Raw genomic sequence first — 24,479 nt, 5'->3', positions numbered from 1 at the left:
AAAGAAAGAAAGAAAGAAAGAAAGAAAGAAAGAAAGAAAGAAAGAAAAGAAAGAAAGAGGGCGCCTGGGTGGCTCAGTCGTTAAGCGTCTGCCTTCGGCTCAGGTCATGATCCCAGGGTCCTGGGATCGAGCCCCACATGGGGCTCCCTGCTCAGCGGGAAGCCTGCTTCTCCCTCTCCCACTCCCCCTGCTTGTGTTCCTGCTCTTGCTATCTCTCTCTCTGTCAAATAAATAAATAAAATCTTAAAAAAAAAAAGAAAGAAAGGAAAGAAAGAAAGAAAGAAAGAAAGAAGAAAGAAAGAAAGAAAGAAAGAAAGAAAGAAAGAAAGAAAGAAAGGAAGGAAGGAAGAAAGAAAGAAAGGAGAGAGAAAAAAAGAAAAGGAAGAGAAGGAAGGAAGGATCCTATCAACTTATTGTGTGAACACCCAAATAATACTTAATATTTCAGAGATACACAAACTTTATGGTGCCAACTAATCATCTAGGGATCTTATTGCAGGTTCTGTCTTAGAATCAGAATTATTCTGAAGCTGGGCCTGAGATTCTGCATTTTCAACCGTAGGTGTGGCCAACTGCTGGTTGAGGCTCACAGGAGTAGCAAAAACCTGAACAACCGAAAAGGAAAGCGAAGGTGAGAGAAAAGCAGGAGAGAGCAGTATCTCAGAAGTCAAGGGAAGGTACAGACAAGAAGATCTATAAACACTCACATGTACAAATATTAGAATAAAGTATGCTTTATTATATAGAAAAAAAAAAATATTTCAGAGATACAATAGAAAAGTATCCTGACCTTATACCTGCAAAAAATCCCTCCCTCCAAAAAAGGTTTAATTTATTTATGCAGTTCAAAAAATAAAAAGTTGTGACTATATTACAAGCCTCTAAGGCTTTCTCAAAACAAAAGTAATCTATAGCCTGGACTCAAAAAATAAAAAGACTTACCACAGGCTTCAAATTCCTGAGGTGGGAGTTTTCCATAGATCACAGCAAACTGATCATGCGTAGAAAGGCTGACACAGCAAGGGTCACTAAGGAAAGGAAGAGAAACACAAGGGAGAAATGAAAAAGAAAAGAAAGGAAGAAAAAATGCTACTTTCTCTTTTTCGGCATATATAATTTCTATGAAAGAGCTTCTGAAACGCTCAACCCTAGGTAAATATTCAATCAGGTAATTAGTTTTGAAAAGCTTTTCAAATTCCAGATAATAATGCAGTTGGGCAAAATGGTGTTTCTTTGGGGACCCCAATGAGAAATAATAAATTTTTGGTGATTAATGGCACTTATGTGCTCTTGGACATTAAAAACATTTTCTGCTCTTGAGTCACAACGGAAGCTACAGCTTGAATTTTATTGTTCAATTTGCCTTTTCCTTTCCTGGGTGAGCCAGCACTGGATTTAGAAGTTGAAAGTTTATAGAGTCAGCAGGACCCCAAGGGACTGAGAGCTAAGCTGAGCCAATGAGGATAATGCCAAAGATTATCTACCCTCCGTGAAAAAGCGGGATTCAGAAAAGAAAAAGAAGGAAGGGTGATTGTAAAGACTGACAGTCTGTAACTTAGACAAAATTTCTTTGGGGGGGGTTGGCAAATCTCGTTTTAAAAAAACAAACAAACAAAAAATTTCCTGGTTCACAGTTGTCAAAGCTCTTCTTTTTTTTCCATCTTTGGCACATGGTCAAAGGACAAACTGATGTCTTCCCAGAGGACTGGAGGAGGATGCATGAGTCTTCAGACTCGGTACAGCAAGGCTCACAGCTAAAAGCAGAGGGTTGAGAGTTAGGACGCTTTCGGGGGTTGAAAGGAAAAGATTTTTGCTCAGTCAACGATGGGTTTTGTCAGTGTTGACGTGCTTTTCCCTGCGTCCTTAAAGAAGTTCCCCAAGTTGGACCTTGGGCATTACCTAAACACTAAACAGGACTATCTCTATCTTTCTGTAATGTTCTTCAAGCACATTTTAGTTACACTTTACAAAACCATCCTTGTCATTTTCCCCAGTCTTGGCAGTGACTGAAAACAGTGCAAAATAGAAAGCTTTCATGGGAACAGTTACCCATATCGAAATTAATACAGTCTTGCCAGTCCTGTAATGTGTTTTCTCTAGCCTTAATCTCCCCATCTGTAAAATGGAGAGGACATCTAGGTCCATAAAGACCACAGGTACAAGGTATCCAATTTATAAAGACCCGGAGCTAAGACTTCAGGAATCTGAAAGAAACAAAAACAAACAAGCAAACAAAATATCTCAAGGGAGTACTGGATTAGGGTCTCAACTCTCCCACCTCCTGGGACTGTCCAATCCAGGAGCTTCAACGAGGTCCACGAGGGAAGGCTTATCTTCTCCTATTGGGTAAGTTTACTGAAAATGCGGGTAAATGCACCTCTCTTTTCCTCTGTGTCCCAATTTCCTGTAAACGATAAAACTGTAAAACAAAAAGTAATAAGATCCAAATCTTCCTGCTGGGGACTTGATGAAGATGAATTAGACACTGACACTCAGGAAAAGATGGAAGGCTCTCCATGACAGAGGCCAAACTAATTCAAAATGAAAATCATCAATTTGAGTGTGCTCACATGTTACTTAAAAATCAATGAAGAAACAAAGTGAGGGAACCCTGAAGCCATTTTAGCACCCCTGCTTTCGCACTCCACTCTAACTTAGCAGCCTTGAAATATCTTGGCTCTGAAAACCCAGTCAATCATCATTAATAATGATATTTTTATAGCACTTTAAAAATTGGAATTTCCAGAGCCACTTTGATAGATGCCCTGTCACTACCTTGCCATTTGCGTAATTTTTTTTCTGAGTTGTTTTTTCCCCTGTATTTAAAGAATTTTTTAACAGAGAAGAGGAGGATTTTTCTTTTGATTGAAAAATTCATAAGGATGGCACAGCTTGCCCTTGCTACGAATCCCTTACTAATGAGCAGTGTAATTTAGTGATTATACAAGGACTTTCAACTTTAACGATTGTAGAACTCGAGTTTACTTAAGGAGTTAAAACAAATGCCTGCCTGTTGCCTTCAGATCTGGAATGAGAGTTCAGTGAGTTTGCACAAAGATGAAAAAGATTAGAGGCAAAGCCAGGTTGTTGTTTTCTCTGATACACAAACATCTCGAGCAATTTACCTGTTGTTTTTCTCACTGTGAACCTTTAGGAATTACTTAGTACCTCTAGTGTGACTTGCCCAGAAAATTCAGAATATTCCTTCAAAATATTTTAATTCATTAAGTTATAAATAAATTAGGCAAATTTTCCTCTGCTTCTGGCTTTATCTGATCATTTCTTCCTCATACACACACACACACACACAGAGACACACACACACACACCAAACGGCACTGAGTATTCCTTGCCTTTGAAAATGCAGATGAAATTTCTTATTTCTCTTGTAACTTCCACAAAACTATCCAAGCTTATGAGATATGTTGGCCACCTCCAACTTTGAAAGGGAACTCAAACAATTCATGTTTAACCTCTGAGCCAAAAAAAAGCCTGAATTTTTTCAAAAGTTAGTATTGTTTTGTTTTTTCCCCCCTTGTAGCTTCTTTTATTCTTTGCCTCCAAAAGACTGCACAGGAATTTTTATCACCACTGGGGGCTTAATACTGGTGGTGAAAAAAACGAGTTCCTGTCCTGGTGCTGAACTAAAAAGGAATACATGTCTTGGATGTATCAGGTTTCTTTGTCTAGCAAACAAAAATAAAGGGATCTAGTTTACTGGAATAGTTGCAGTGCTCATTAAAATTGATGACTTCGAAGATTCTGTGCCTCTCTTCCTTTAACCAGGGCCATCAGCCAAGAATCTGCTGTGCTGTTAAAGACATCATGTTATTGGGGTGTTGTAAAACAGACCACTGCTGTTGCCTGTGCTCACCCTTCATGTTTCAGTGTGACAGCGAGAGAGGCCTAGGGGCACTGGCAGAGGATGGGCCTCGCCATTTGGCCAAGGGGCGCCAGTAGAATAGATGTATGGGACTAAGACGCAACCTCATATCTTTTAGCCATGAACATCAAGTTCGAAAGAGAAAGAAGAGCTGGATTAGCATGAGGCGGAGTTCAGTTTTTCTTAGAAATGTGCGACTCTGCAAAAGTGTGCCTTTATTTTTGGCACAAATTGCTATAGCAAATTACATAGCTTATCAGATGTGGTTTTTTGGGCTCAGTGGAGAAGCCACCGCAGGGACTTGTTCTCTTTGTTGTTTGTTCCCAGTTGGGAATTTGGATAGATCAGTGTCCTCTTATATTTCAGGAACAGGCTTTAATAATAAGTGCTAACACTATTCGTGATCCAATTAAACTCACATTATTACAATTGACCAAATTAGACCTTGGACTTACAAGAGATTTCCATTCTGCCCTAAGGGAGGTAAGATACAAAGTTTGAAACTCCATGTCACAGATTAGCCAACTGGACCACGTAAACTTTGGGGGGAGTGAAGAGAACAGAACAGGGCAGGAGGTCAAGCCCAGTGAATGAGGAGTTTCAGGGAGAACATTCTCACTTCTTCTCTCCAGCCCTCTCTCTCCTTTATTTCTTGACCGTCTATGTAGATTCACCCTCATCTAGGTGAATGTCACTTTTGATATTATTTCTATTTATTTTGTTGCCAAAAATGGAGAATAGATTGAAAACATAATTATAGAAACAGAAATTTTCCACTAGCTAAAATAACCATCGAGTACTCACGTGTTCGTTGGTTTATTCACTCATTTATACCAAGATAAAGCACATACCAGGGGGGATGCAAAAGAAGTATAAATTAGCGTTCAAGGAGGCCAATTTATTAAAAGTACAACACAAGACAATAGGTAAGCAAGTGCATCACACCCAGGAGCACAGTGTTGAAGGTAGAGGGAAAAGTCAATGTGGAACAGAGAGGCTTAGTAAAGAACAACTCCTGGGAGAAGATGAATCTTAATTGGAAACTTCAATGCTGCATAGATCTTCAAGTGTTTTTTCGCTTTGGAACCCTTTTCTTCCAATGAAATCTTAACACAGAAATCCAAGCAGAGCCAGAAGAACAGAGCCCAGCTCTCACCCTCTCCACTTCCCATATTCCTCCCCTGTGTTTCCCTTACCTTCAAGGTTCACAACTGGAGAATCATGGGCATCGATAAAAAGCAAGTTAAGGAAGAGAAGGAAGGCAGCACTGGGTGTGGAGAACAGCATGAGTAAAGCTGAATGAACAGGTATGATAGAAATGTTTTGAATGAGTCCAATGAAAGCATTTAGGCAAAGAAATCTGCCTGAAGTTGATTCCATAGGCCTTAGGGGACACATTGACGATTCTCAAATTGAAGAGTGATGTGATAGAAATGAACATTTAAGGATATTAACATGGCAACTATATGCTGATGGTTTGCAATAGAGAGAGTCCAGTGAGGATGCAACTGGAGTAATCCGAATGTCAGAAATAGAGGGCCCCCAACAGAGTCGCAACTTCAAAAATAGGGGTGCAGCCAATAGGTCTTAGTGATTGATTAAATATGGGAGTGATGGAAATACAGGCTTGAAAGTCATTTTTTTACTGAGGTATTTATATTATACACTTGTAAGAATCTGTAGTTTGTCCACGGCCTTTATCTCTATTAGTCATTATACATTTGTGTGATTATTTTTCTAATACATTTCTACCCCTGGACTGCAATACTCCATGAGATCGGGGACTCTGCCTGTTTGGTACTAGAACTTAGCATCATAGGTATAAAACAGCCACGCATATTTGTGAAATTAAGAAACTCAATAAATGATGGTGTCATTGACTTTATTAAAAGAACTAGAGAAAAGTAGTTGAGTTCGATCTTTATCATATTTTTCTTAGATGTAGAAAATAGGTCTAAATTCAGATTTCTTACCCCTGCTTACCACATGGGTCTGAAGAGCAGTTGAAATGTCAGTGATGGGTGTAAAAACTAGGCCATCAACAGCAATGAAGCCATGAGAATGAATTAGTTTACCCAGAGAGAGTGTGCGTTTAAAGACAGAAGAGCAGAGAGAACTTGAGGAATCTCATGCAAAAGTCAAATGGAGAACCGGAACAGTCAAAATTAAAGAATATTTTTCTGAGGGTAAATTTGGAATGGTTTGCCATACACCCACACTTTGAGACATTTATAAACTATAACAGGAAGAAATCCTCTTTTAAAAAAGTTTAAAACATTAGGAATTTTGGAAGTGGGGATAAAATGTACAATTAATCAAAAGGAATCCAACCCATTTTCAGTCTCTATCAGAATTTTTTTATAGTATTTGTAAAATATGACTGACCACCTTATCCCAAATACTCATGGTGTCCCTGAGGAGAAAGAGTAGCCCAGACATGGAGCTTTTTCTTTGCTTTGCTTTTTTTTCTCTTTTCTTTTTTTCTCTCCCACTTTCCTTTGATAGCAACATATAAAACATCTCTTTCTTAGAATTATATAAGCCCCATGAAATTCTCAAATCTCATTTGCTGATCTAATTTTGGTACCATTCCACCTAAATCCTCTTGTTCGTTGTTGTTTTTGTTGTCAATGCAGCTATTGTTGTGAGTTGTTTTGTTTTTAGAGTTTTTGTTTTGTTCTCTTCTGTTCTTTGGGTGGTAGAAAGGAGAGAGAGAAAAATATGTTTGAATGGCACAAACTATGATTTCTTTGTAGTCAAAGAAAGTGCCCGTATCCCCCGTCCATTCTTACTTAGAGCATTAGACAAACAGATCTTTCTTTTTTTCTTAAAAATAGCATTAGCCCCAAGGACATTACTATACAAAGTCACAATGTGGATTTTCTTCCATTTTTTTTCTATTTAGTCCTAGGAGAAATTATGTGTGTTTTATCCAGAAAATAAATAGGTATGGATTTTGAATGCCTCACATGCTACGTGCTGTAATTCATATAAAAAATGTAAATGTTAAAGTTCTGAAGGCATTTGAAAGTGAAGTCTAATATGAATAGCAAGGAGTCTGAGAGAAGAAAACTCTGGGAATAAAAAGACATTGTAGCCACCAATGGTATTTCTTGAGCAGAAGCTGCACAGGTACTTTCTGGTTTCAGGCCTCAAATAGTGGTTTTGTTCCAGAGGAAACACCAAACTACCAAAACCTGAGGTGGGTCCAGGGACAATACAGAGCCGAGACGATCCTCTGCTAAATCTGGAAGTTAGGCTTCAGAAGGCTGCGCATCTGCTTAAAACTACCTCCAATCCATGAAGGCCTTTTGGAGTTTGTTCATTTATTCATGTCCACGAAGCTCTAAGAGGACATCTAAGATGTGTCCAGCGCTGTACTAGGCCAAAGAAGTAAAGAGACCCAGTCCCTGGTCCAGGGAGCCCGCGCTGCGGGGAGCTCCTCTGTAGCCACCACCCCCAACAGTCTTTCCTCCTCACCTTCTGAAAGATTTGGCAGGTATCTGACTGTAAACAGGCGGCTCTTTTGTTGCTATCAGTTGTGTTTATGGGCACATAAAAAACCTTACGTAGCTGTGACTTAATCTCATTTTCCAAGAATAACACCACTTTTTTCACCTCCCCATTCATATTTTCTCTTTATGTAATCCATAACTGCAGATGGAGCAAACTCACCTCTCTGGGTGCTGTCTGCCCGAACACTTGGCAAGACGCAGGGAGCATCCTCCTCCAGAACACTGTGAAAGTCCTGCAGAGAAAGAATCATCAGTCACAGGGGAGAGAAATCGTCCAGCTTATACCGAGGGTCAGGCTAAGGAGGATTAAATGGAGACACATGCTCCATGAATAAAAAAGAAGACAAGCAAGAAGATTAAAAAGAAGAAATCATTGAACACATCGTGCTGCTTTGAAGGAGCAAGACAAGAATACGATGGGTAACCTGCCAGGCATACAGGAAATAGTGTGGCATGCCGACGGCTCGCCAAGGCTGAGTGGGCCTCTGTATTGAAGGCAAAGTAGTCAAAGCCTGATTGCAGGTTTTCCAAACACTGCGCTGCACACCCATTGACTTCATAACAACCCCACCTGTGCTGACAACAGGGAGTGTCACCCAGTGTTCTATTTCTATTATGCTGTTTTTCAAGAAAACACATTCTTTCTTAACACATGCAGCTATCCTATTCTATAAAGATGTCTTCTCTTTACGTGTGTGTTTTACCCTACGTGCATAATTAGAATGATCTGGCCGGGGATCTTGCATGCTCTCTACTTTCTTTATAACCTTTCTTGATGCCTAGCACACCAAAACCACCCAGTAAATGTTGTTGAGCAACAGGTAAATTTTTTTAAGATTTTATTTATTCATTTTAGGTGGGGAAGGACAGAAGGAGAGGGAGAGAGAGAATCTCAAGCAGACTCTGCACTGAGGGCAGAACCCAATGCGGGGCTCAATCCCACAACTGCAAGACCATGCATGATCTGAGCTGAAATCAAGCGTCCAAAACTCAACTGACTGAGCCACCCAGGCACCCAAACAGGCAATTCTTTACAAAGAGAAAGGCCGGGCCACAAGTGTATGTCACATGTTAATGAGGTGTCTCCAAGAACTGTTCATCACAGCTGCTGTCCTAAGAAGCAAGAATTTATGAGCAATGACCAGGTAGACACCATTGGTGTTGGAACCAATGGCAGCATCCATGAAAAGAACGCTTGACCAAACTTTGCTACCCAGCCAGTCCCCACTTGCTGACGGTTCTTGCCGGTCTGGGTTTCTTCCTGCTTCTTCAGCATGCCTTTTCTCCTCATGATCTGACACCTGGACTGTCTTCCCCGATTCAAAACATAGTCATTCTCCAGAACCCTGCCTGTGAAGCACAACTTCTGTGAATTTTTCAGCTCTCAGGGAACTTGTACTCTTCGGGATTTACAGCCAATGATGGTCCATATTTAGCATCCTTATTTACTTCCCATCTGTACTCTTCCTTATTTTCTGGGCCCTTGTCTTCTCTATTTCTTATCTAGATTCTAAGCACCTGTGAGTTCATTGCCTCACAACCTAGGACTATGATTTTATAAGTGATCAATAAGTGATCAGTTGAATGGGCAGCTTCTCAGTACACCAAAAACTGGGTAATATGAAAGCATGCACGCAAGTGCATACATACACACACATTCAGGAAGCATCATTCAGCATTAGTTACTCTGTGTATTATCCCATTTAATACTCACAGCAACCCTATGTACCACATAGGTAGGTATGAGTCCCATTTCCATCTCCTTCATGGGTAAAATTTACATATTTTGCCCAATGCCATCAAGTCAGTGACAGGTATAGACCATAGATTTTATTGTCTTCTGATTCAAGATCATGTCTCCTGCCCCACAGATATAATCATAACAATATAACAGCTTGTGCTCTTAAAAAAAAATCTTGATAAAGTATAATCTGTCTCTCTCACCGCCCCCCCTTCTGAGCCTTTCCCCTTTCTACCTTGAATATTGAATATGAGCAGCATACGGACATTACCTAGCATGCCAGGTATAAGTCAGGAAATGCTGCTGTAAAAAATAATAACAGAATCAGCTTCTCAGTCTTTGTTAGTGTAAAAACCACAACACACCCGATATTTTCCAACAAATGTATCAAATGGGTCACTCCACTCATTGGCATGTGGACTTGTTCTTCCGGCCTACTGAGTCAGTCAGAACTGGAACATTTGAGTGGCTGTGTGTCAACATCCTTTGAAGGAAAAATATCAACATAAGCAATAAAATTTGTAAGTATTCAGAATCATAAGGTTCCCAGCCTCTCCACAGGGATTATATTACTTGATTCTGACACGTATGAGATGCAAACAACACGTATAGTAGGACTGTCCCCGATTAACAGGTGAAGAAAACAAGGCTGAGAGAAGTTAAGTGATTTACTAGAAGTTAATAAGTTAGTGAGTTGCAGATTCTTAACTGGAATCCAGTTTTGCTTTTTTTTTTTTTTTCCAAATTGTGATCTTTCCCCCACATGCCAGGAAAGGAGTTGAATGGAATGAAACCAGTCACACGACAGGGCCTGGACCAGGGTGAGCGTGCACGAGAAGTGAAGAGCCCCTAGCCACGTAAGGAGAAGCCCCTTCAGGGAGAGAAGAAGCCTCCACACCATCTGAGAGAGGGAGGAGGGGAAACAGGGGCCAGAGAGTAGGCACCTGCAGCTTGCAAGTTGGCAGGAGAGACTGTTCTCCGATGTTCTTGTTCAGAAAGGAAATGTATTTGAAATGCTGAGGACTCCACATATATTCTGTTAATAATTTACCAACTGAAACCATTAAAGATGTTGACAGAAGCTTTCCATTTACTCTGGGTGTCTATGGGTGATTTGAAACCATTCATTACCTTTATAAGCTTCTGGGTTATTTCTGAGTGTCCCGGCTAATCGGCAGCAGCAACGGCAGCTTGGACCAGCAGCAAATGGAGTTGTGGTTTGAGCATACAACTACCCCGATTCCACTCTCAGGCGTCTTGCCACTAATTCACTGAGAGACTGTTGGCCTAGGGCCTCGGTAGGCAAATCATATTTGCCAACAGATGAAATTTATACTGTAACTGGGTATCCCTGAATGGGAAGCTCGATATTAAAAAGTAAATATGTTTTCTCAGAAGAAACGCATCAAGATGTCATCGAAGCCAAACATTCAGTAGAAACGAAGAAGCAGAACATTCCTATATCAAACAATTTTATATTCTTCCAGAACCTTCTAAGTATACAGGGACTAAAGTTCCTAAAGTGAAAGGAACAAACTGCCCTTCCCATGCAGGATGAATTAATTCTTTTAAGCTGCTATTTGTAAATAAAAACCAAGCAGGATATTACTTGCTATTTTGAAGTTCTGGACTCTTGTTCCATTTCTGCCATTTCTAACCCCCAGTTATGTGTTTTAGTTAGAATGCACCTGGCTACAAATAACAGGAGAGGCAACTAACAGTGATATAAGCCATGAGGGCATTTATTCTTTTTCATCGCACAAAACCCAGAGTTATGGAAGCCCCACTACGGTCAAGTTGACATCTCCGTGACTTGTGACCATGTCTCTACTCTGCCAGGCTTCCTGGACAGGTTATCCCTACGTGCCCTTCAGGTGGCTACTGAAATATCCACGTCACACATAGATGATGAGATCCAGAGACAGCAAAGCAGTATCTACCCGTTGACTCCCTTTTTTAAACTGAAAGAAATTTCCAAGAAGTTTGGACTGACCATGTCCTGTGCCTAAGCATAAAGCCAGTCACTTAGCAAGGCTCATGAATGCAATTTCCATGACTGACTTATCATAATCAGGATACACTCCCTGGGGCTGAAGATGGAGCCCAGCCTGCCTTCAAGCATGTGGCCACTCAGAGGACGGTAAACAAAATTAGAGAAAAGGAGGAAAGGTCAGTTTTGCAGGCAACAGGGATTATCTGCCATATCAAGAAACCTCCTATCGTCTTTATGGCTCATTTTCCCCCTGTCACTGGGTAAAAACTAGGCTAGAGGTCACAACTAAGATTCCCCCAACTGCCAGAATTCCACAATTCAAAAATGAAGATTACTCCCTCGTCTGCACTTAATGGAAGAATCAACATGATTCAATGAAATAAGATTTTTCCCAGAAAACAGTATAGGTTAGAAGGAATTAATACACAATATACCAAACAAATGACCTCACTTTTAGAGTCAAGTGTACCATCATCCATTGATCTCTATATTTCTGTGAGATAAACAAAGCTGTATCAGCAGAAGAGGTAAACTGGGGCAGAGAGAAGACTAAGTAGCCCACAGCCCCATGCTCTGACTTTGAACAAATCATTAAGTCACAGTGAGGAAAGTGGGAGAAGGTCATGTTAGAGCAGTGACATCCAAACCGGGGTGTGCCGGCCATGGAGAGTGCAACAAGGATCTGTCCACGGCTGAGAAGAAATGCTGGAATTTCTATTTATATTTTGGTCTCATCTTTTAATTTATATGAGTAATATTTTATAATGTTCATGATCCACTAGCCAAGTAGTAGTGCCCACATATAATTTATAGCTATGTAGAAAGAGGAGATGTGGGCTGATAAATTTTTTACTCGTAGAAGGCAAAGCTAAAAACTTTGGAGACGACTGGTATAGATCATACCAGCATTTTGATGGCCTCAACTCCAGCACAGAACTGGAAGGGAAAAGCACACGCAGAAACTGACACGACTGCATCTGTGATTGGCCTACTCTGATAAAACAAGCCAGCCCTGAATCTGGGTTCCAGTAAAACAGAGAGTCCCAGCTTATTTTTATTTGCTGGCCCTTAACAAAGGCTCTCACTCTGTTTACCAGGAGACCACCTCTATCATTGTTTTCCTCCTCCCCCTCCTCCAAAGTATCTCCTGGTTTAAGAAGTATTAGCCTTGCTCTGTCTGGCTCAGCATAAATGGGGCTTCCTGGCGCATTCAGGGAGTGGGAAGAGCTCCGTGGGCTCCCACAGTTTGTTTGCTCATTCAGTTAACAATGGTGCATCTCCGAAGTGCTAGACAAGAGGCTACCAAGAGTTGTCAAGACTCCTGGAGTCCAGTGGCTAGGAGGAGTAGTGCCCACTCTGTAGAGAGACCAACAAAGAAAGTGGTACAAGGAGAGGATAAAAAGGAGAAGACTGAGGTCTGGAAGTCAGAGGTGGGTAGGCGCGGTGTCAGGAACGGCCCCCACTCCCAGAAGAAATGGTCCCTAACCTTTTACTGAGTCTTAAAGAAGAGAAGAGGAGGTCAAGTGCCAAATTCCTGTCATTGGGAAAAATAGTAATGGCGGCTCGACTCCACCTGAGGAAGGAAATGTGGTAGGGGGAAGGAAGGGGGATCTCTTTTTCCCTTGGTAAACCTTGGCTCTGTCTCCCTCCAGTCTCTGAAGGTGTGGCGTGGGTGTGGACCTTACACTCAGTGGAATGCCGCTTTCCCTGGGCTCTCTGGAGCTGTCTATCCCAGTGCACCTCACGGCCCAGGAATACAGGCCTCCCTCAGCTGCCCAAGTGCTCAGGACTCCAAGGCAAATATGTTTCCAGGGGCTCTTAGCAAAAAGAAATCAGATAGCAATGGTTTTGATAGACAGGAAGATAGGGGAGTGGGTGGAAAGGGGGTAGAATTTAATCTCCACGTATATGCCATGTAACAGGTTAGAAAGAGTTTATTCAATGAGTTTAATCACAAAATCCACTTTAAGAAAATTGCAACCTGAAACTCAAATTTATTCCAATGAGTCAGCACTTTTAAACTACACACGGGAAGAAAGACTGGACTTTTTACTCAAAAAATGTTGTTTTCCTTCAATGCTCTTCCCTTCTTCCACACTTCTGTTTTTCCAGGGATTAGTTCAATAGTGGCTTAGAATCAGGCTTCCTGCCTTAACTCAAAATGTTCTGGGTGGTGTAGAAAAGGTATTTATGTCGTGATACAGCACAAGGGCCTTAAAGACACTTTTTTTTTGCTACTTTCAGAAGAAACATGACAGGATTGCTTAATTGCTCCTTCCTGAAACATGGAAGGAAGGGATGCAGGGAATGAGGAGTCAGAAGGGCAAGATTAGAGTTTTATTGGAAGCGGAGAAAATCTTTTTTGTAAGAAAAACAAAGATTTTACCATCAAAATAGGAAATCCATCAAAGCACTGTGGTGCTTAGTCCTGGCAGTCAAAACAGCTGGGGGGATGGGGGCGGGGGAAGGAAAGAAGTTAATCTATATCCAGAATTCGTTAATTAGATGATTAAAAACAAGGCAAAACAAAACAAAAAGGGAAGAGAGAGACAGAAAAAAAAAAAAGCTTTGCAGTCAATTTTTGAGTGTTGTTCAAGTTGAACAAGGAAACTGGAATTTGAACTTAACTTGCAAAGTAGGTGCCCTCAGTGAGGAAAGCAGCCTGGGGCCTTCCTTCACTGCTGGAGAACACATTAACAACTTCATCCAGTGTCTCCAAAATGGACATTAATTTTAAAAACTAAATGTAAAAATTTTAAAGCAAATGCTCAGGCCTTTTGCCTCAGCTGACAAAGGTTTCACCCAGAATGTTGTGCCTACATCATTTACAAAAGATGAGATTCAGCCCCTCTGAATAGAGAGCCCTCACCTTTTTTTCCATCCCCTCTTTGTCATTGTTGGATATGAGGTGTACCTAATATATTTCGAAGCCAACCTTAAAAAGACAAGGGTAAATGCAGGGAGAAAAAATGAAAATGGGTGACCTTGGCAACTTCTTTAGTAACTGTGAAGGATAAGGAGAAACATAGTTGCATGCACTGGGTAACACAGCTATAAATGTAGCTGTCCAGAGTCTCATTAATTCAATATGCACATTTCAGTCCCCATCATGCCCCTCTCCACCCCCCTTTCTCTCCCTCTCTTTCTCTCTCTCTCTTTCTGTCTCTCTCTCTCTCTGTAAACTTTAATATGTAGCTGAAATTTTCTGATATATTTCTGTAGTTGATCCTTTTTTAAATTCAATTTAATTTTTTTTTAATCAAAAGCAAACATGGATGTTGACTGCATTTCTGAGTGGATTCCATCTCAGAAACCAGTGTTGCAGGACATGTCGAAGCATCAGTTCCAAAGTGTCTATGTTGGCGGGCCCCAGGCTTCAGGTAGATGCCATCTAAAGCATGTAAAGAAGTTTTAAAGATTAAACAAAAATATGCTGTTCTTCAATGACCTTTTTTTTTTTTTTTTTGTGACCGTAGCCAGAAAAGTTGAAGCTGAGGTAAAAATTAAGAGGACAGGGTGAGCATGCTTTATTGTCAATGTGTTTCTAATTTTATACATTTTTCCAAAGTTATGTCTTTAAGGTGGATGTCAGCTTACAAAAATAACAAATAAAGTAATGGTCATAATCTCAAATTCTAATCAGCTATTTGCTTTTCATCATAAATTTTTTTTGGCCGGTGCTCCCTTTTTCAAAATATTTCTCAATTTCTTTGAAATTATAAATATAATAGAAGTGGAAATATATAATTTCAAAGTTCTGGACAATTTCTTTCTTCCTGTTTCTCTCTTCTGTCAAATGCTCACTGCTGTCAACTGAAAAAGAGTCACCTCCTCACAAGGCAAATGGAAAAAAAAATTAGATTAAAAAAAAAAAACAATGTTGCCCAGAAATGAGAAATGTTGTTGAAATTTAGGAAATAATTTCCTAAATTCTAATTTTGTGGGCAACTGTCACAGCTGAATTCCCTATGGTGCAGCTTCCAGCCCTGACTGCTGACCTTGTTTCAGCAAAGTGCACATTAGTGTCACACTAAGTCCTTGTGGCCAGATCACCTGACACGCTTGATTTAAACAAAATGGAGCAGAGACTCTGAAGTTCTAGGGCAACATGTGAGTCATAATAAACACACTCTACTTTGTCTTTGATTCAGCTTGTCATTTCCATTGCAGAAGGCTTCTTTGAGAATGCTTGTTTTTGTTACTTGCAATATGTTTGGTCCCTGGACTCAAGGGTTCTCAATCTAGGAGATAAGAGATGGCAAACAAAAAGAGTCCACTCTCCACAAGAAAGGCAAACACACATCGTCCTTCTCCTTTCACCTTACGGGCATAAAAGGATCATCAAAACAAACCAAGCAACCAAAAAACAAAGTTCAGAAGAGATACATAGGAGACCACTATATAATTATAAGCTATTAAAAAAGGGAATCAAGAAATAAATAGGTAAGCTGCTCTAATTTACAAGAGAAGGCCACAAAAGTATGTATTGTCCCAAGATTCAGGGAGGTCATGGCGATTTCCCCTCGTCCATACAGAGATATAAACAGAAGTTGAGAGCTGAGCCAAAGAATCTCAGCTCAGGGTAAAATCCAACTGAAACCCTCAACAAGCTTCAGCCTCAGGGAAGAGAAAGCGTTTGGGGAGCACATCACGCAGACATACATAGGATCATCTTAATCATAATAACAGTCAACATTTTTTCTGTGCCAATTATGTGCCAGGCCCAATTGCCCAGTGAAGTATGATTATCTACAGTTGGCAGGTGATGAAACCACATCTCAGAGGGATTAAATAACTTCTCAGTGAACTGGAGAGTAAGGACTTAAACCTCCGTCTGCCTGACTTCAAAGCCATGGTTGACCACTTCAATGCTCTCTCTCTCTCTCTTTTTTTTTCTTGAGAAACGCTTGGCTTGGTAAGGCCCATGACTACCCTCCTTGGCATCACTCTTGTAGGCTGAACCTGTTTCTATTTTCAGGAGTTTTTATAATTATTCTTAGTAATTTGTTAAACACAGCAATATATATCATATATCCTGCCCACACCAACTCTGGGGGTAAAAACACCATGGGTTTATTACTAAATGAGTGCGTCCTTGTCATGTCTCATATTTACTTGGCCAGTTACGATGTCATAGATATTCATCTCAGCCTTTTCTCAAACTTCATCTTTAAAATAAAGTCTTTCTCCCAAACTTTCATTTTCATCTCTTTTGCCATTTTTATCACCAATCTTCTTCTATTGGTGGGTACCAACTTAAATTAATCTGACTAGAACTGCCCACAAAAATGCAGATGTAAATGCATCCTAATTGTAATACAGGACAATAGGACAACATTTGGTTTGGTATTTCACACCTTTTTTTTTTTTACTTCTTTCTTCTTTGAAGTTTCATCTTTGAACAGTTTCTGGATCTTTACTCTCTTTCCTGGTTTCTATTCCCTTTATTTTCTATATATTTGATGGGTCCCCTAGAGTGGTGGTAAGGCACACAAGTTTTTTTTGTTTTTTAAGATTTTATTTATTTATTTGAGAGAGAGAGAATGAGAGACAGATAGCAAGAGAAGGAAGAGGGTCAGAGGGAGAAGCAGACACCCCGCTGAGCAGGGAGCCCGACGTGGGACTCGATCCCAGGACTCCAGGGGATCATGACCTGAGCCGAAGGCAGTCGCTTAACCAACTGAGCCACCCGGGTGCCCAAGGCACACAAGTTTTAAGTCAGGATCCCTAGCTTGACATTGATCCAGCTCCACCATTTGCTATTTGTGTAATCTTGGGCAAACTATCTGTTGTTCATCATTAATGAAATGAGGATAATCATAGCACTAACTTCCTATGGTGATTATAAATCTAAGCAAAATAATAGATGCCAAGTGCTTAGAAGAGTGGCCAGTGCATGGTAAACTCTTGATAAATGTTTTTCTATTACCTAAAACCTCTCCATTGTCCCAGTTGCCATTTGTATCCCTACTTACACCAACTTATGAACTTTCTGCATTTGTCTCTTTTTTAGCTTGTCTTCCAACCCAAAGAAGTTTTATGTTATTCACAAATGTAAGCACTAAAATTCATTTGTAAGGAGTCTGGTTAAAAGCAGGACTTGAACATTGCTCCCTTTCTACTTCCCTGTTCTAAATTGCCTGTTTACAATACCCTTCATTTCCTATTTTTAAGTTGGTTCCCCAACTGTGACTAATCATCTTCTTTCCCCCAGTGAGAAAATCATTGGGATACTCCACTGAAAATCGAATTATCAAATACATTATAAAAATCTACATATACTCCACCCACACTTTTCTCCTTATCTGCATGCAAATTTACATCATAATGCAAGGCAATTATTTAGGGCTCTTAATTGCTTATTGGAGAAATCTTTTCTCCCTCTTTTCTATATATGAGTGTTGAATGATCCTCGTGTGATAGTCTACCTAAAACAGAGAAGAATCAGAGACCATAATCTTCTGGGCCTGTGCTAGATTTCTTCTTGGTTCTGAGTGCAAGTTATAATTTGTTTTAAGATTACCAATCCGGCCAAGCAGTTCTTCAATATCTTCCATCAGCTCTTTCAGAGAAGCTCTGGGGAACCCACTTTATTAGTTCAGATTTCTCGTTACAGGTCAGTTTAGAATAGTCAATTTAAAGCAAAGCAAGGAAGTAAGTTTGACAGTGTCCAGACAAGGAATCCAGAGGAGGCTGGAAAGAGACACCCTGGGAAAAACACCCTCGAAAGAATTCCTTAGCTCTTTTCAAGGACCCAGTTAGTCCTGAATCAGAGGTTCTCTCACCTGCTGACCTTCATCATACCCTGGCAGTGCTCCTCATTCGGTCATCCACTAAGCCCCTGTTGGGGTTGGGTACTATGCTAGCGAGCTGCTGGCAATGCCCTGAGGAGCACAAGAGAGCAAGTCCTAACCTCCACAGGGCTGATTCTAATGGAAATGCACAGACAAGGGAAAAGAAAGAATTTTAAGATAGTGTTGGCGATTAAGTGTAATGAATAAATTATCAAGGAAATGCAATTAAAAAAAAAACAAAAACACTAAATACTCTTGGTTAGGGGAACGTACCAGGATTCAATCTCTGAACTAGGAGATACTGGAGGAGAAACTATTTCCAGGGAATAATATGAGGACTTTTGACCTGACAGGCTGTCTAGCAAACAGTAACACTAAGTAAAGGGTTAAGGGGATAAGTCAAAATTTCAATGTTAGAATAGCATTAAAGTATGCAGATGTCCTAGTCAGCTCAGGTTACCATCACAGAAACCATAGATGGGGTGGCTTAAACAACAGGAATTTATTTATTAGGTTTATTTAGTTTAGTTCCAGAGTCTGGGAACATCAGGATCCAGGGGCCAGCTGACTCAGTTTCCCCCTGAGGGGCCTCTTCTGGCTTGAAGATGGCTGTCTTCTCACGGTGTCCTCACATGGTGGACAGAGAAAGAGCTCTAGTCACTCTTTCTCTTATCAGGGCACTCATCTCATCATGGGTCCCCTCCTCAAGACCTCACCTAAACCTAATTACCTGTCAAAAGCCCCACCTGCAAATACCATCACATTGGAGATTTAGTATATGAGTTTTGGGGCAGGGGAAACACAAACATTCAGTCCATAACAGCAGGTATGAACATTCTACAAAAGCATGCTTGGAAATGCTTTGTCCTGTGTGCAGAGACCAGAGCTTTCCCATCACAGTCAATGGTCTGGCTACATTAGTGAAGGCAGTCTCTGCCTCTCCCCCAGGACACCCAGGCAGATGGGTCTCCAGGGATGCCCAGCCTCAACCACCAATGCACTTCAGTGCCGAGTTTCTATGACAAATGCCTTGTTATCTTCAGGCATGTTTCCTAGGGGAGAGAACTGAGATGCTACATACAATGTCTGCTTTAACATTGCAAATGAGGAATTTTACTCTCTTTCTTACATGACTGAGAAAAGAAAAGAAAATAGTGTATTTCAACAAACTTTGATACAATTACAAAGCAATTTAAATGCCTATTCATTCTAATCATGAGAAATGTTAATCTGCATCACACATGTTTCTGGGCTTTGAACATAACAAGGAAAAGAGAGTGCATCCTATATACATTGCTAGTAATGGGCTTTAATTTTTAGGTGCCCATTTAGAGATATAAGGAATGTTTCTGTGTAACAGGATCGGGGATAAACAGCAGAACACTCGTTCTTTGTGAATACAGATGATATGCGAACACTCAGAAAGAATCTCCTTTAAAAGAGTATATCTCTCCTTCATCGTTTTCAGAACTATGCACATGGACTAAAATTAATGCCAAGTTATTACCCTTAGACAGTTGGGGGTAGTAGCATACAGATAATGCAAACCAATTATTAATGACATTTGAAAGTGAAACAGTGATACAAATGGGGAATAATATGTCTTTCTAGTGATGCTTCAGAAACTATTTATGATCACTATTTAAAAAATTATTCTATGGGGCGCCTGGGTGGCTCAGGTTAAGCATCTGCCTTCGGCTCAGGTCATGATCCCAGAGTCCTGGGATCAAGTTCCACATCTGGCTCCCTGCTCAGCAGGGGTCTGCTTCTCCCTCTCCCTCTGTGTGCTCTATCTCAAGTAAATAAATAAAATATTTTAAAAAAACTAAAAAATAAAAAATGATTCTAAAATAAATGTGGTATGTCCATCATGGCCAAATTCACAGAGGGCCTCAAAGAAATTGGGCCAAATGTAACCAAATCAGGATGTGCACAAGTAAGAATGCTCAAAATAGTGAAACGGGATGCTAAGAGAGTACCTGACAACATCGGATGCCTCAGAGTTGTTGTGGCCAGGAGCACCACCTCAAAGATGAAATGGGGTGCACTGAGGGGGGGCACAAATGGCAAGTTTGCTGATACAAACCACCAAAAATGGTGAATAATTGCCTGGCACTCCCAGCAAGTCTGCCTTGAATCACCTTCCTTCTCAATATGTTTTACCATGGCTGAATGGAAGAGACAAGCACAGACTCTCCCCGAGAGAACTTGTGAAATGGTGACAACCATTAAATCTGACACCATGGTTGAGCAGGGGGGCTATGAGGAGGTCAGGAAGGTTTGTGGGTCTGTGTGTATCTAAATTCATGCAACACTATTTTGTTGGAATTCTGGATTTTGCTAGGATAATACTGATGTTTTCTTATAAGCTGTTTGGAAGCATGATTTCAAAAGAAGAAAACCCATTTGCACCCTCACTGGAGAAGACTAACTGGTGCAAAGACACCTCTGGGTTGGTCGAGCACCACTGGATGGTGGAAAGAGTAAGGCTGCCCGGGTGGGAACTCCGGTTCCACCAGTAACAACTCATTGGACCAGGCAAATCACAATTTTCTGGGATCACAGGCTTCCTCATTTGGAAAATGGGGTTGGTTGTTCTACCTTTCAGGGAGGTCATGAGGCACTCTCACCCTGTAAAGAAAATCTCAGGTTATACTCATCCTTCTTGCCAAAAGGGGTCCAAATACCTTTCACTGATGGGAAACATTTGAGCTTCATGACCTGATATTATGAGAAGGATTAAAAGAGTCTTTTTAAAAGAAGCCTCTAATGGGCCATCTCCAGAACAGTAAAACAAAACAATAACAATGATTGTCTCTGGGAGAAAAGCTAGATTGTTGTGGGATGAGGTTGAAGGGAAATGGACTTCTCACTGTGTACTCTTTTGAACTATCATCTGGATGCTTAACCAAATCAAAGAAGAATAAAAATGTGATTTTTTTAAAGTAGTCTTTGAAACTCATCCCGCTTTGTGTGTTTATCTCTACTATCAGGGTAATCATAACTTAGACCTTGACTCTGCCCCTTGGACATCATTCAGTGTGAAAGGTATTCCACGTGAAGAATAGATGGGACCCTACTTCAAAGAAGGAATTGAGCCCAACAATTATTAAAAATTCTCTTAATAGGAACACAGAATGTGTTAACAAATGAAACTCTCTTTTTTTTTAAGATTTTATTTATTTATTTATTTATTTATTTATTTATTTGACAGAGAGAGACACAGCAAGAGAGGGAACACAAGCAGGGGGAGTGGGAGAGGGAGAAGCCAGCCTCCCACAGAGCAGGGAGCCCAATGCAGAGCTCGATCCCAGGACTCTGGGATCATGACCTGAGCCAAAGGCAGATGCCCAACCGACTGAGCCACCCAGGGGCCCCAAAACTCTCATATTTTATAACTGGTCCATCCTACCCTAAAAGAAAAAAATACTTATGTTATAAACTTTTCCCTCCTTCTTCTCCAATCAGCTGTATTTTCCCTAGTCAGCTGCCTGGATTTCTCTATAATGAAAGTAGGTCATACTCCTCCTTACTTTTCCTCATCACCAAAGACTATCTTGCAACAGAAAGGAAGAATCTGTGTCATTGGGACAAGGACAAAAAGTGTCTTAATTTCCTTCATTTGGAAAAAGAAAAATCAATGTTACTCTTCAGGCTCCCAATCATGTTGTCTTTCAGACTTTAAGTTCCCAAAGGGGAGAGCATTTTTCTTTTCTTCAGCATCTTAAACATGGCCAAGTCTACTTATGTTTACAAATAAACACTGTTTGAAATAACATTATTTATTCTTTATGTGACTCAGAAGCATTATTGCATAACAACTGATTCCACAGCAAAGCAAAGCTTCCAGTGATATTTCATTAAACCCACACGCTGTCAATGCATCTCCGGACTCACCACCACCATTTGCACAAAACTGCAGTCCTATTTAGGACAAGGGGAACTGGTTAACATTCCGAGCTCCTATTCCAGAGAAGTTCCCAACCACAGTGCTCTCCATGCTAAATAACCATGATCCCCATGCCCTTCCCATGGTTACTAAAAAATCTCCCTCAAGGGAAAGGACATTCCTCAACTTTTCCCTTTTTTCACCTTTGGTATATTTATTCATGCATGTCATAATCAGCCTATTAATACTCTGGAAACCTGAGACTATCTCTTTAGGAAGGTAATAAGAAGCAATGCATCATTCTTCTATGTTTTAGAGAAAAGATTTGTGAGAACCATTTTCTGTGCTATAGTGCCCAGACCTCCATACTGAAAAGTCTACGTAAGGTACAGAGATTTGTAGAGGAAATCTCTTAATTCTAACAATAAGGGCTGCTTTGACTTAATTATGTGAAGGAAGCAGTATTTTAGTGATTCATGTTTAAATGAAACCATTATTTTCCAGATCCTGCCAAAAACTTACCACAACTCATTCATATGATTTTATTACAAATTAAGATTCTCATAATTTTGGAAGACAGACGTGCATTTTAGAGTCTCTCGGGAAGGGAAGCCCTGTGCTTCAGGGCAAGGAATTGCCCCAAAAAGTAGAACAAAATGAGGACCTTGTTATAATGCTGGGAAGCAGAGGACCAGGCTTGCCCTCACCTCAGTAGTTCTAAGTGCTGCAGAAGAGGAGCCCTGTGAACCCCAATGTGGCAGGGCACACAGTCAAGGCCTCGTAGGATTTACTTACAAGGAAGTACAAAGAGAGAGAGTTTACAAAAAGTTTAGAGGTTTTGTTTCATTTTTGGTTTTAATCTATGGATGGGTCAACCATCTCCATAGCCTAGTCCCTACAAGAAATAGGAAATAAGATCAAGAAAAGGTTATACACAATATTTTTTTTCTTTTACATTTACCTGGAGACAGAAACTTCTAGAACTCTTCAAGAGGTAGAGAGATGGAAACCTCTTGTTCTTGATAAAAGAAATAGAGGGACACCCTCTCCCTGCCAATAAGCCAGGAGCCCAGCCACTGGACTCACTTGGCCTAAGAAAGGCACAGAAAGTTGGAAATTTGTCCTTTTCACACCTTTCTCCAATATTTAACCCTTTCCCCCATATCAAATATTTGTTGCCATCCTATTTAATTTTCTTCATTCACAAAGACCCCTGGGTCAGGTCAGTGATGGTTCAGCATTATTTGGAACAACAGTTTTCAGTATAGTGTCTCATTACTTTACATACTGGGTAGGCATGCTCCATATACACAAGCACGTATTGATTACGTCCACAATAACACCTCTATAAAAAGTGAAGGCATCAGTGAAGCACTATGAAGACTTCTATGTGAATAGGCAAAACTTGGGAGCAATTTCTCAACATTACCAGCCCTGCCCTATTTTCAGTACCAAGAGCTCATAGAGGTAGCATGGTTTACTGGAAAGGGAACTAGACTGGGAATCCAATGGCCTGGCTTTGCAATATGTTACCTGTCTAATCTTAAATGTCACATCTCTAAAGATCTCCTTCCTTATTTAGAGAACAAAAGTGCTCTTGGGTCCCTTCTAGCTTTAACATTCTCCATGTGCATATTCCTGTTGATAAGTCCCGATAAAATATCAACCCCTATTCAACAGTGCTATGAATTATAACCAGGAAGGACAACAACAAAGTGACAAAAATATGACTGCAATCACCTTTCTTCCCTGTGAAATTAGTGATTATGGCAATAGCTCCAAAACTTACTGGTAGATTTTCTCACTATTCAATGTGTCAAAAGAAAATATACAGAGAAAAATCTGCTGCCCCCACCAGAAAAAAAAAAAAAATCAATATGTTCCCTTATTTGTGGAGTGGTGACTTCCCTGAAAGTTGGAGTAATCCAGGCATTTTAGAAAGTTCTTTGTCTTTATCCAAACTCCAGTCTGTGTCAAAAACTGTGGATTTATTTTCAATCCCAACCCATAACAGTAGCTGGTTCCATGTATATAAAGAAATTGTTTTAAAAGATATCCAAGTTTTCAGTTTGTTAATAAGACAGGACTCCAGATTTGATTAGCTTTAACATCCCACCATTGTTTCCCCGTGACCTACAGTACCTGGATTATAGGAAGGTACAGTCTGTGACCATGAAGGAATATTTCATCATCAACAGAAAAGCATTTATTAGGTTGTAATTATAGCTAGTGCCTCACTGATCAAAGGAAGAAAGAAAGAAAGAAAAAGAAAGAAAGGAAGGAAGGAAGGAAGGAAGGAAGGAAGAAAGAAAGAAAGAAAGAAAGAAAGAAAGAAAGAAAGAAAGAAAGAAAGAAAGAAAGAAAGAAAGGAAAGAAAAAAGAAAAGAAAGAAAGGTAGTCCTTCCATTCTAACCATGCAGTCTATTACTGGAATAATGCTCTGCACCAGCAATGATAGGAATATCAGATAGCAAAACAAAAACAGGAGGCACAGATTTACACACAAGCGTGAGTAATAAAGGAGGGAGCAGGGACAGTATTAGATGCATATCTGAGATGGGAACAATCAATATCAAGGTCTGGAAATGTTGAGACAAGATAAAATATCTGTGTTCTTATCAATCTGGGAAGACTTCCTGGAACTGGTAGGGTTTTTCAGTGAGG

General features: G+C 40.3%; 1 long non-coding RNA gene across 1 annotated transcript in view; it reads right to left on the bottom strand.

The window, feature by feature from the left end:
- The window catches only part of LOC118001459, a 2,957-nt gene extending 1,732 nt beyond the window's left edge, over positions 1–1,225 (bottom strand). The window contains exon 1 of the long non-coding RNA XR_004676702.1: positions 943–1,225. This is a non-coding gene — a long non-coding RNA (uncharacterized LOC118001459). The remainder of the gene's footprint in view (positions 1–942) is intronic.
- Between the last annotated feature and the right edge of the window lie 23,254 nt (positions 1,226–24,479).

The sequence above is a fragment of the Mirounga leonina genome, unplaced genomic scaffold (genome assembly GCF_011800145.1).
Source record: "Mirounga leonina isolate KUSES-001 unplaced genomic scaffold, KU_Mleo_1.0 Mir_53, whole genome shotgun sequence".
In the NCBI taxonomy this organism is placed as follows: domain Eukaryota; kingdom Metazoa; phylum Chordata; class Mammalia; order Carnivora; family Phocidae; genus Mirounga; species Mirounga leonina.
Note: the sequence above shows the minus strand (reverse complement) of the source record. Positions and strands in the feature narration are given on the sequence as shown.